Here is a 13173-nt window from a genome sequence, read left to right on the forward strand (position 1 = left end):
TGTATCGAAATACTACATCTTTGGTGCAGTATTATTTTTTAATGTGTACTGTTAGAACATTGCGGTCGTTTGTCGATTCATGAGCACCACATCACCTGTAAGACAACTCCGATAAATGATCAACCCGACGTAGTTGGCTACCATCAAATCCAACGAAGAGTTTAATGCAGGTATAAGTACGATATTGAGTTTTTCTATGAGCACTGCGGTGCTTGCAATCAGCAGGTTGGAGATGTCTACATGAGAAAATCATTGAAATATCTCGTTTTTTATAAGTTATAGACTCATAAACAATTTCCCCAAACTTTCAATCGGTACATGTTTAATCTTAAAAGTCCCAGAATATATACGGTGCACATATCGGTACCACTCATGATGTGGCAATATTTTAATATGGAGCTTGATGGATCCCATGTGCCTAGTCGCCATGGCAACTAAAAAATTGCTGTTTGTCCTGAAAAAAAAAAAGAGGCTGCGGCACAACATTAGACTTTTGGTATTTCCATACAAGATGGCAAAAAAATATTGTAGATGGATTTATCATTGTGCCGAGTATCATAGTAATATTTCACTGTATATTTTGTGTACGTCAAGTCTTTGATACTGTCTATTAGCCTATTTCCTGCGCTGCCCAGGTTTTTTCTATATGCTGAGTGCATATTGATAAAGTGACAAAACATTGCAAAGGAGTAAATATGTCTGAAACGAATTGCTGAGGTCCATCAATCGTTGTTGGCCGATGTTTTTTTGACCATTTGCCATTCATTTTCCCTGTGCTCTTGCAAGCTTTTAAAGTAGCCTATTGTCTAGTAATGTTTCGTGTACAATGAGACCTGTCTATAATGATACTGTAGGGACCTAGAGCAAATATTGTTACAGAAAAGTTATCGTTTTTGAGCATTTGCACTATTTTCTATTGTACATGAATTCTGCTGGGATCAAAGAAAATTATCATCATAGACAGTATTGTCATATACAGATTTCACTGTATATGACAGTGTTCACTGAAAAAGGAAGGGCAAAAGTTACAAAAAATAATAAGAATAAATATATGGGAAAAATACAACCGACAAAAACAATCCTAGTGAGACAATGAAAGTTTAGACAACGGAAAACGAAATGACACTATTTCAAATACTCCTAAAGGGAGACGCCATTTGAATAGCCCGCATTACTAGTGCCACCCAGAATGGAAAATTGGAAAAAATTACATTAACTTGGCACCATTATGCCTGGTTTGGCGATCTGGATTATACTGCATCTGTACTGACATTTCCACCTTCGTTATTGATAGATACGCTCGTATAAATTTTTAAAATTTTGTATTGTCAGATTTCAATTTAGTAACCACATGTAGAAAATTTTAGATGCCAATACTAATTTCGTAGTTGCTCTGACAGGGCCGGATTCACCATCAAGCAAAATAAGCATGTGCTTAGGGCATCTGGAGAAAAGAGGACGCCACAAAAAGTGATCAAACTGTGAATTTTTTCTTTTTTAGTATAAACTTTTTCCCTAGCATCTACAGAAAATCCTAAAAATTCAAGAGGTCTTGATTGTACAGTTGAAAGATCTTTATCGAAAGTTTGGCCAGAGCTGCAGCAAAAGAGGGGGAGTCTGTTGCCCAGAGTACTGGACCGGAGTGGGTGCTAAGTTTACTTTTTTTCTCGTAAAAATTTTGGTGAGGGCAGAAAAAAATGGTTATAGATCCCTCCAAGAGACTGTAAATTTACGTTTATAGTTGAGGCCCTAAGGGTGACACAGAAGCAGAGAAACAGTTTATTGGAAACAAGAACTTGTATATGTGTATTAATACTCAGTTTTTGGATTGCGATTTTATTATATTTGCATAAAGTAAGCCCAGATCCATCTCAACAACATCATAGCCCCCCCCCCCTCTTCCTCGAGCAAAAAAAAAAAAAAATCTGAGCCCCTCATAGCTATAAATTTGTATATTTACTCTCTCCAAAATTTTAACCTTATCAAATTTTCATGAGCCCTCTTCGACACTTGAGACTTCCGAGCCGGGACATCATAGGCATCGAGTAAAATGATTTTTCTTTTGGTGTTCATATTTCTCTCTCGCTTGCGGTTTGTGTTTATTGTTCATTCATTAATGCTGAATCAAATTTGAGAGATTGGGTGAAGAAATATGCATTCTTAATTATTAAAGAGATTTGTTTCGATCAATAAGCAGTTAATTTAAATTTTAGAAAAATCTGATTGAAACTTAAAAATTGATTTTCTCGTATCTTGATTAGGCCTATAGATTTTTATACAGAACATACACACAGACAGAAAATCAATTCATATACAAGGTGCAGTCAAAAAGTTTGGTGAATGGTCTCAGAAAGTAAAGGGAGCAGAAGATGATACAAACAAAATACCTTTATCAGCCTTCAAAGTGATCTCCATTAGCTGCAATACACGTTTGACAATGGTTATAAAGCTGCTGAAACCTTTCTTTGTGATCACCTAAAGAAACGATGTCACTCTTGCCCGTATATTCAGTACGTCTACATAGTATAGGCCTCTCATGACTTCTCCCTTGAGCCAGGAAATGAAAAGAAGTCTGCAGGGGCTTTGCTAATCCCCCAATTTATTGGCTATCATTAGTAAAATGAGCCGTCAATCATCTGCAAGCATCTGTCGCACTCGTTCAATGATCTCTGGTGTTCTGCGTGTTAATGGTTGACCCGAATGCAGCCAGCTCATCTGACACATGTCTTCTTTTCTGATAGGTGCTTGAACCAGTCATAAACACCGTTTTTCTCACTGTTTCTGTTCTGAACGCTTTCATCAGCATTTCATGGTCTCTGTACACAGTTTCCCCCATTTTGTAGAACAGCTTTATGTTTACGTGTTGTTCCATTGTATTGTGACATCAACTTTCACCTTCAACACATTCTATCAGTTCCTCTGGGCAACTCTCAAACACATGCGTGGGTGTGTGTTTCTACCCTGTATTTTTCTTTAAATATTTGACCATTCACCAAACTTTTTGACCACACCTCACGTATAAAATTGTTTTTCTGTGCGTGCGTGTGTGTGCACGCGTTCTGTATACAAATCTACAATTTTTGACCTCTCTTCACCAAGTTGTGCACATATACGAAACAGGATCCGACTTGAATGATGGGCTACTTTAACAATTCATCAGAGCAGGGCAAATGCTTGAAATAGACAAAAAAAAATTTTTTTGGGGTAACAATGGTTCATAGTCCTCGACAATGACTTTCAGAATGTTTACTTTGGTTACCGTGGTTCCCAAATAGTGCACACTAGATATGTTTTCTCCTTTACAATGGTTTGTAAGTTCTGTAATGCTCCCAGCATACAGAAAAACCAGGGCAGCACCGGATATTATAGCTAGTTTTGTTACATAAATTTCATGCAGTTGAAAGTCCACATTATAACATTTCCACAAGATATACAGAAGACTGGATGTTGTGAAGATATTTATTATTTGAGATGTTAATTTTTTAAGGAAGGAAAAAACTCATCTCTGCCTCTACCGGGAGTCGAACCCGGGTCCCTCGATTGCTGGACGAGTGCTCTGACCACTAAGCTACAGAAGAGATAGAGATTTTCCTTCGCTAGAGCGTATTTTTCCTTCCTTAAAAAATTAACATCTCAAATAATAAATATCTTCACAACATCCAGTCTACTGTATATCTTGTATTAACAAGTGGAGAGCACTCCACTGACATTCATGTCATATAACATTTCCTATGACATCTTTGGCATTCCAGGCAATACCCAATCATATCATGTACAGTGAAATCTCATTTAACGATACTGAATATGACAATATATCCCTCTACAATGATATTTTTTCAACTCTTGTTTGAAAATGTCTGTACTCTAATGTTGAACTGCTGCCTCAAAGATTTAACGATATAATACCTCTAAAAATTTTTTTTTCTTGGTCTGCAGAGTATCATTATATCAAGGTTTCATGCATATAAATTGTCATTAGTCTATAGTTAATTTTCAAAGTGGTTGGCGGGCAGGGCACAGCTAGAGAGAAGCAGGTGCCAGGGCCAGAAAGGATGCAAATTTTTTACCTCTCCTGCAAGCATTACAAGGGGGAGCCAAAATATGTGCTTCAGCTGACAAAGCATCTAGTTAGTGGGTAATGTATTCATCGAAAACCTCCTGTGTTTGAATGATATGTGTGTGATATGAATTATTTAATTTTTAATGAATATTATGTTACGAATTTTTTTATTATGCAATCCGTTTGCTTGACATCATTCCAGTAATCTGTAATTAATCGTTCTAATATTTGATATTGTAACTGAAATCTGTAAGACATGGTAAAAAATTGTATTTGTGCCTAAAATTTTGGTAAATTTAGGTCAATACAACACAATAATATAAAATTTCAAAAAATTTGAATGGCAACACTCTCACTTATGCCAAGTGATCAGCACAATGAAAAACCATGAATGGCAATAGAACTGTACCTGTAGCACCATAAGCATAAACGCCTGCACAGGATGCAGAGTAAAGAGCTATCTCACCAAGGGATTTCGTGCCCTAACCTCTCTGTGGGGAGGGGGGGGGTGGACTTCCTGTGTCAGTAAATGTGATTTAAACCGGTTGTTTCCACAATTTTTTCTTTGTGTAGCACCAGCATTTATCATGTTACAGGTACTGTTCCATTTGTATCATATTTTTCTTTTTCATTCTCGAGCGCATGCTTTGAAACACCCATATATTTTGAACTGCATTTGCAGATCGCTAGTGTCTCGTATATCGGCAAAGTTATTTTGTGGCCACCCTGTATATCTTTTGAATTTGTGTCAGTATATCTTCAAAAAACAGGAAAGTCATAATTTTGATATCCTTTTCAAATTTTGTTAGAACTGCCATATGTGTGATATATACATCACACTTTTTTCCTGTCTCTCACCATGCATGGTTTAAACGAGGGGGAGGGTTACCATGAATTTAAAATTTAGTTCACGTGTTTCCCCCAAAGAGACAAACATTTATCAACAAACAGTTATTCTCCTGTATGATATTATTATGTTGTATGATAAAATGATGCACGTCAATTGTGATAGTGTTATTTATGTAGTAAATTTATTGTGCTTTCAATATTAATGTTATAGTGCTGGGGTTCTCAAGCTTTGTACTGCCACGCAGGAGAGTCCCCCCCCTCAACAGAGGTTTTTCAAAGCGATTCTTTGTTAGACTTTTGCTTTGGAGAGCCGCCACAGATAGGCATTGATTAGTTAACGGGGGTGCCTTTACCAAAAAAAGTTTGAGAACCCCTGTTAAAGTGGCTTTGGCAAGAAAAGGGGACTTTAGGCTTGTTTCACCGTAATTAGTATTAATGTGGGGGGGGGGTTGCCATGGCGATTACAATTCATCTGTATGTAACACAAAACCACAATCTGCCACGAGATAAATAAAACCAATGAAATCAATCGATTTCCAAAAAACATGAAATAAAAGCCAAGTGATGTGATAAGTCAATCAACACCCCCCCCCCCCAATCCCTTGGTGGGATGTATACAGACAGGCTTTTTTGTAGAACTGATACCACCAACATACCCAGTACATATCCAGCAGGGCGAAGCAGGAAATAAATTCTGGTGCCCATTTACCGACGGAGGCCAATTTGTTGGGGGGTTGCCACCCTCATCTGCTTTTGTCATGGCTATCTATACATCATCATTATTCGCACTTCACTGTCTGAGAGAGAGGCACCTCCACAGACACTCATCTCAAGCTGATGGGACACCATGAGGAGATAGACTGGCTGAGTTGACCTAGAGTAGTGTAGCACCAATCTAGTCTGTGACCCTGTAAGTGATGTAGTAAAAACGAATCCTTACAATTGTTTCAAAACACAGTGAGTTTCGTTCGGAAAGGATAAAAATCAATTAAAAAAGTTCTTGGATGGAAAGGACCATAATGCTAGAGAGATCCGCTATGGGAAAAAAATGTCCTAACAACAAGCACTTAGTTGATGATGATGATGTTTCCTTCATTGTGTAAATTCTTTGATTTATATTTCAGTGACGTATTGTAAAATATTCCGGTACAAGAAATAGATTCCACTGCGAAGGAATCGGTGTTAATTTCCCGTCGTTAGCTGAATATTTCAAAAGGGCTTGATAAATCGAAAAATATATATATAGGCATCAGGCCCCCAATTTCTTAGGAGCCGAGCATGGTACAGTCACTCATTGATAATGACCCCACATTACAGCAACCATTCCATTACAACGGTAGGTAGGATAAGTCCTAGATGTTTCCATAGAACAATTATCATATATTATCACAAAAATGAGAAACTTTGCCTGGTTTTAATTTATACAAAAATTGCCACGTTTTCAAGACAAATAAATTCAAATGGTCGACACGTTTAGGCTCTTCATCCTCCACTAAACATCACCCCTCCACGACTCATTCGTGTGAATTCTGACCAAGAGGTCCTGATGACGGTTCTCCATTGAAGAGCCGAAACGCTTCGACCAATTGAATTTATTTGTCTTGAAAACGTGGCAATTTTTGTATAAACTATCATATACGTTTTACTTTCAATATAACGACCCTTTTAATATAATGTTAATTTTTGATGGGATGAGAGGGGTGATTATATCGAGCATTGACTGTATTTTACTCAAGAAGAAACGGTCCTAAATAATGTTTTCTTTCTCAATGCTAAAAGATGTAACGTAATGAAATCTGAAAATTTTATGTTGCCCATAGAAATTTATTCTAATTTAACGACTAGATTTGGAATGTTTTGGGCACCAATACTGATTTTCTAGTCACTATGGTGACCTGGGATTTGTCCAGCCCGGTATTTCACATGTTTTAAGTATCTCAACCATTCTTTCAATAATATTTATTTGAATTTACAATAGTTACTAAAGTAGTGAATAGTATTCATCTCACATATTTGTCAGATTAACGTTTTGTCTTACATTTTTTTTTTCGGAATTTTAATTACGATTGATGATTGTGCCCGCAGTGGTATAGCGTGGCCCCCGTGGTGCCACACTAATGTATATACGCCTTATGAGGAACCTAAGTATGAAAGTATAATTTTATTTCAACCCGCGTATCGATATTACTAATATCAATCACAAAATGGGTGAATAATTTTATCTAATTTCCCTACTTACAAATCTGACATTTTTGATGATTGGCAATGGCCTGTATTTTACGGATAATTGACGATCCCAGTTTACCGTATTTTTCTCAATGAAATATGGTCATCACAGATCATTTGAATATTTTTTTCCGTGAAAATACATTTTTATTTACTATGATTTATAGCAACCCCTTTGTTTCTACACCAGCAATTTTAGCGGTAATTAGTAAATTGTATCTAAAGCAATGAATTGTAATTTTTTGAAAATTTAGTTACAGGCGCATGTGCATTATTGCGCGGATCATGCAATGAAAGCATTCGCAATTGGTTATTCAGTAATTTATACAGTGTTGTGAACGGTTCTTGAGCTGTTTAAACAGGAATCAGTTCTTTCAACAAACACAAAGGAAGTTTGTGTACCCACGAACAGATTAGAATCGCTGTGGGGGGTCATACATTGCAAGATCGGCACGCTAGTGTATATACACCTTGTGGGGAACCTAAGTATGAAAGTATAATTTTATTTTAACCAGGGTCGGGGTTTTAGACAGGTCACGCGGGATAAACTATCCAAAACCTCCAAGTTTCAAAATGTTATGTGGAAACCTTTTGGATTTTTTTTTTTTCATGATACTAACATATTAAAAAAATACAAGCGGAAAATAAAACTAAATCAAAAATACACTCATGTCCATAAATTAAGGATAATGCCAGCTCCGGCAAGTAAAGGTTCAGAAACAAAACAAACGTTACTTATTCATAAAGCCCATTTATTAAACAAAAGATAAAGAACAAAAACGATGGTTTATGTATGATGCCATTCATAAAAACTACGATTTTTGCTCGCTGGAGCAATTGTAAAAAATATCTCCTTTACAAAAACTTACTATTACATGGTTGGTATGATGGTTAATTGGACCTACAATACATTGTAGGTCTCCCATGCGATGAAATACAGTCCGTACAACGTCTAGGCATGCTGAGTATCAAATTATCGATCTGATCTTGGGGAAGATCACTCCACTCAGCAAGCAATGCTCTCCGATGTTCCTGCCAAGCATGTCCCAAACATGCTCTATCGGATTCAAGTCAGGTGAGAATGCTGGCCATTCCATACGGGTTATATCCTCAGATTCAAGTCATTCGTTTACGATGTTTGCTCGCAGAGGACGGGTGTTGTCTTCCATAAACACAAATTCTGCGCCCATGGCACCCCTAAACAAACGTACATGTTGTTCCAGAATGATGTCCCGATAAATTTGGGCTTTCATGGTTCCGGTTTGAACATGCAGATCTGTTCTGGAACCCAGTATAATTCCACCCCAAACGAGCAATGCTGCACCACCGTAACGGTATCATTCAATGATGTTGTCTTGGTGGTAACAGGTACCAGGCGTTCTTCATATGAAAGTCCGACGTGAATCAGACTGCAAGCTAAACCTGGACTCATCGGAAAACATCACACAAGCCCACAGTGACGATGTCCACATTGCATGTTCTCTACTCCAGACTAATCGCTGCCGACAGTGAGTTGCCATGAGCGGAACACATCTGACAGGCCTGCGAGCATATAGACCAATATCTCCCAAATGTCTGTACACGGTTTGCCTTGAAACTGTGGTACCCGTGGCTGCAGATAGCTGACGAGACAGGTCGGATGCTGTGCTCCGTCTGCTTCTTTCGGCAGTTACTGCCAAATACCGGTCTTCATTCGGCATTGTAACTCTGGGGTGACCTGTACTGTAACGTCTGCTGACATTTCTGTTATCTTGGAATCGTTGCCAAAGCCTAGAGATGACACTTTGGGCAATTCCAAGTTCCTCGGATACTTCCATCTGAGTACGCCCACATTCCAGGCGGCCGATAATTCTACCACGTAAAAAATCATCCACAGGCCTCCTCTGTGTCATAACTATTCGCTTATGGCACTGAGCGCCTTACAGAACTCTTGTGAACAATTTTACTTCTTTGCCACCATTCCTTATATACCCCCCTCTTACACTCTCGTCATTGTGACGTACTATCGGCAGCATCTGGTGGTTCCTGAAATTTGCATATCATTCTTGCAGATGTGTGTGATGATTCTACAGGTGAAATGTTTACTTTAGATTTCGATTTCCGTGTGGTGCTGAATTATTCTTAATTTATGGATATGAATGTATTTCAAAGAGGTGTCATTTGTCCTTTTTCCTAAGTAAATTGTTTCACCAAATTGATGGTTTTAAGTTGGAAATCTGATAGTAAATTAATATCACTCATATAAATGTTTAAATAAACACTGTTTATTTTTAGTTTGTTATAAATGTTATTTCTACTTCACGTCTTATTTTTCATGTATTATTATGAAGCAGGTACTGCATTTAGGACGGTGCTTGTCCAAAATCCTGCCGAAATCTGTCCAAACATTTATCTTTAAAAAATACATTATATTGAAGGTACAAAAAACACATAGTTACAGTTATAATCATTGCATTATTATGAAACTCAACATAAATATTATTTTTTATTAGATAGCAATATAATGATGTGAATATATATCAATGGTGCAAATTGTTCATTAAATTGTTTATTTGATGCAAATTGTTCTAGTTTGACTTTTCAAACTTTTTCTTTAAATTTTAAATTGATCTTTCTAATTTACATTCTCCATTTTTAAAAACTAATTATAAATAGAGGAAAATATCTGAAGAAAATGAGGCCACTATGTAGCACCTACTCATGACTAACAAAAGAAGAAAAGAACAGAATTTCACAAACCACTGATTACGCCAATATGATGATAAAAGACTTCAAGACCCAAAGTTTTTGTTAAATTTAAATTGCTTCTCTTATGAGGCTAGGAGCTAATATTTCACCGAATAAATTCAAGCTATATTTACAATTCTATCATATGGGGGACAGCAATACGGAAAACACTGGAAGGCTTATCAAAAGACTGTCTTTAACACATTGTTTTTTTATTTTCATGTCCCCCAAGTTATGCATCAATTGAAAGAATATTTTCAAATTTTGTTATCTTATAGATCATCTTGGCACAGATAGGGCAGCTAAATTAGTTATGTGTTATCAAATGTTAAAAGGTGCAGCTGCGCTTGATTATTAGTGCTCGATTATTACGTAAGTTTAATTTCATTCTGTAGTCACATATCTATTGCTTTTTTCTATTTTCATGCGACAAATTTTTATCCCATTCTTGCATCTTTTATGTTTTCATAAATCTAATATTTAATCAGAGTTGGGTTTTTGACATGGCAAGTGTCAAAAACTGGTTTAAACTGTCAAAAACCTAAATGAATGCCTTTTGATAATGTTTTGAACACAATAGGTGTACAACATGATGAAAAACTTACTTTTTGGCATATTAAAATGTTTTATTTTTAAACATTAATTTATTACAATAATTAAAACAAAATATGAATTATAATTTGCAATTTCAAATTTTTCAACATAAGAGTCTAGAACATATAAAATATAATTTTATGGTTTATTTATCTAATAACATCAAAGTCATAATCAAAACTATCAAAATCTTATTGTCAATGATGTCAAATAGTTTTTGTTAACTTGATAGATATGTTAAATAACAAATCATTTACTTTTATTTAGATTAAAGGGTTTTATATTCAGAATTATAATTACTGAGGAAAAATATATATTTTGATATTTTAACTTTTCTGATCTGCCCAAAATTTTATTCCATATAAAAATTCTCATGCGGCATTTGTTAATGCACTAATTAAACTCATTTATTTTCACCTAAAAATTTCTTAGATCAGGGTGTATAAATTCACAGAGCTTTAAAGAGTATTTTCAACCAAAGCAGAGCTGACAAAACTTGATACCCAAAGCATTTGTTTTGCACGTTTGAATACAGCTTCAATTGGAAAACCATTGCATTATAAATGCTAGTAAATGTACCATATCATGTGCAAAAGTAAGAATAAACCAAGTTTGACATATAAAAGCTAGCATTGCGAAATTAAATGACATTTTAATCCTACAATTTAATATTTTGATCGCTAGATATATTTCAATGTTATGCGCAATAAGAGTATCGTTTTAAGTATCAGTGGTTATCCAGATAACTTAATAATAACAGAAATCAACATTACATACATGATGTAATAAACTTTTTTAAACACTTATGTGTTGTAAAAAGAGTACAGCAGACAGTTTATATCAATGCAAACATGTATAAGTAGTGGAAGAAATTTTGGAAGGTCAAGAATTATCTTGAATCAAAGAATGTCAAATCGTTCCATTGTTTTCCCTTCATTGTTCATGTTATGCTTTATTCAAATTTTACAAGAAAAAAAAAACATATATATTGTCCAAAATAATTCTGTCGAGAGTAGAAAATTATTTTAGAATCATATTTTTTAAATATTTATTCTTTGTATAACATAGTCGCTTTAAACATTGCATGCAATTAACGTGTGCATTTCCAATAGGAATTTTTATATTGAAAAGCGATATTTGAGGTTTTTGAGAGAGACGGAGGGTTTTTGACGTGACAGTTTAAACCGTAAAAAACTTGCCACCTCAAGACAGTTCAGTTTCAATTGTTTGATAACCTGATGTCAGTCATGCAACCCTTTACATATACTGTTTTGAATTTCAAAATTTTATTATATTTAATGTAATTAATAATATAAAGCTTGATATTTTTGATTATAGAAGTTACCTCTTTATCAAATTGCAAAATTTTTCACTTATAGTTATAAATAGGAGGTTTTGGACAGTATGTACTGTCCAAAACCTTGCCAACCCTGATTTGGACCCGCATATCGATATTACTAATGTCAATCACAAAACGGGTGAATAATTTTATCAAATCTTCCTACAGACCACACCATATAAAAATCTACACATTCGAGAAACAACTTTAATCAAATTGTTAAGGTATTTTTTCAATCTTTTGTTGGCATCTACTGCGATAGCCCTGGTGTTATGGTCCTTTCTATCCAAGACTATTTTTATCTTTTGAGAACAAAACTCCCGCTATGAATTCAAAACAATTGTAAGGATCTAGTTTTTTATCACATGACTTGATTTTTATTTCATGCTAGCTATAATACCCAGCACTTCCCGGGTTTTCTTCAATCACTGGGAGGATTGAAAAAAAAGGTGACTAACCATTCTAAAGGGATAAACTATCAAACATAATACTGGCAGCATTAAAGTGACAAGCCATTGTAAAGGCATATGCACATCCAAAACGCATTGCTAGGGAACCAAAGTAAACATTCCGAAACTGATTGTTGAGGCCCAGGAACCATTGTTGCCAGACAGTTTTTCACCAATTTCGGGCATTTGCCCTGCTCTGAGAAACTTTGAAGTCGCCTATCTTTCAAGTCTGGTCCCATTTGGTTTGCATGTAAAATTTGACAACGATCCATCTAAAAATTGTAGATTTGGATTTGCATAGAGAACATGCAGAGACAGCAGACACACAAAATCAATTTTGTACATATAGATTTGTCTAAAATAAATGGATTTCATTGGTTTTACTTATCTATGTGATGACTAAATTGTCTGAGGTCAATGCAAAATTTATGTATGCATCTCTTCGCCAATTGGGGGGAGGTTACTAACCCTAAAATAGAATTATTTTGGCTGTTGGGGAAAAAATGCTTATCGAGGAATTTTGTCCACCATTTATCATTATTATTTTGATTAATTAAGCTGATTCCTCCTGTCTCGCCAAGTTCACTATAATCAAGAAATATTGTATTAACAATCGATGGTATACAGTGGAACCTTATACTGCTCCTGATCCCCAAAGCACTGTTCTGCGACGAGCCCTCGGCTGACTGGAAATGTTCTGCGGTAAAAATCCCCATACACGTAACAGCAGTGGTTTGTTGTTTTTTTTTCACTTTTTCTGAAAATTCTTCCAAATTGTTCTGCGACATACGTCACAGATTTTGGCACATTCTGCTTTGGGGCTCCTGATGTAGTTTGACCGTCGTTATATTGCCCGTTTTAGTAAAGAAAACCTTCCTTCCACCCAAAAGTACTAAAATGTTATCATACACTGAAGAGGGTGTACAAAT

General features: G+C 35.6%; 1 non-coding gene across 1 annotated transcript; it reads right to left on the reverse strand.

Annotated features, from left to right (window-relative positions):
• Positions 1 to 3506: 3506 nt before the first annotated feature.
• Positions 3507 to 3578, reverse strand: TRNAA-AGC (transfer RNA alanine (anticodon AGC)). The gene has a single exon. It is a non-coding gene; the product is annotated as a tRNA-Ala (tRNA).
• Between the last annotated feature and the right edge of the window lie 9595 nt (positions 3579 to 13173).

The sequence above is a fragment of the Pholcus phalangioides genome, unplaced genomic scaffold (genome assembly GCF_987345545.1).
Source record: "Pholcus phalangioides strain wild (caught in Gottingen) unplaced genomic scaffold, Ppha-v1.0 ptg000009l_1, whole genome shotgun sequence".
Taxonomy (NCBI): Eukaryota; Metazoa; Arthropoda; class Arachnida; order Araneae; family Pholcidae; genus Pholcus; species Pholcus phalangioides.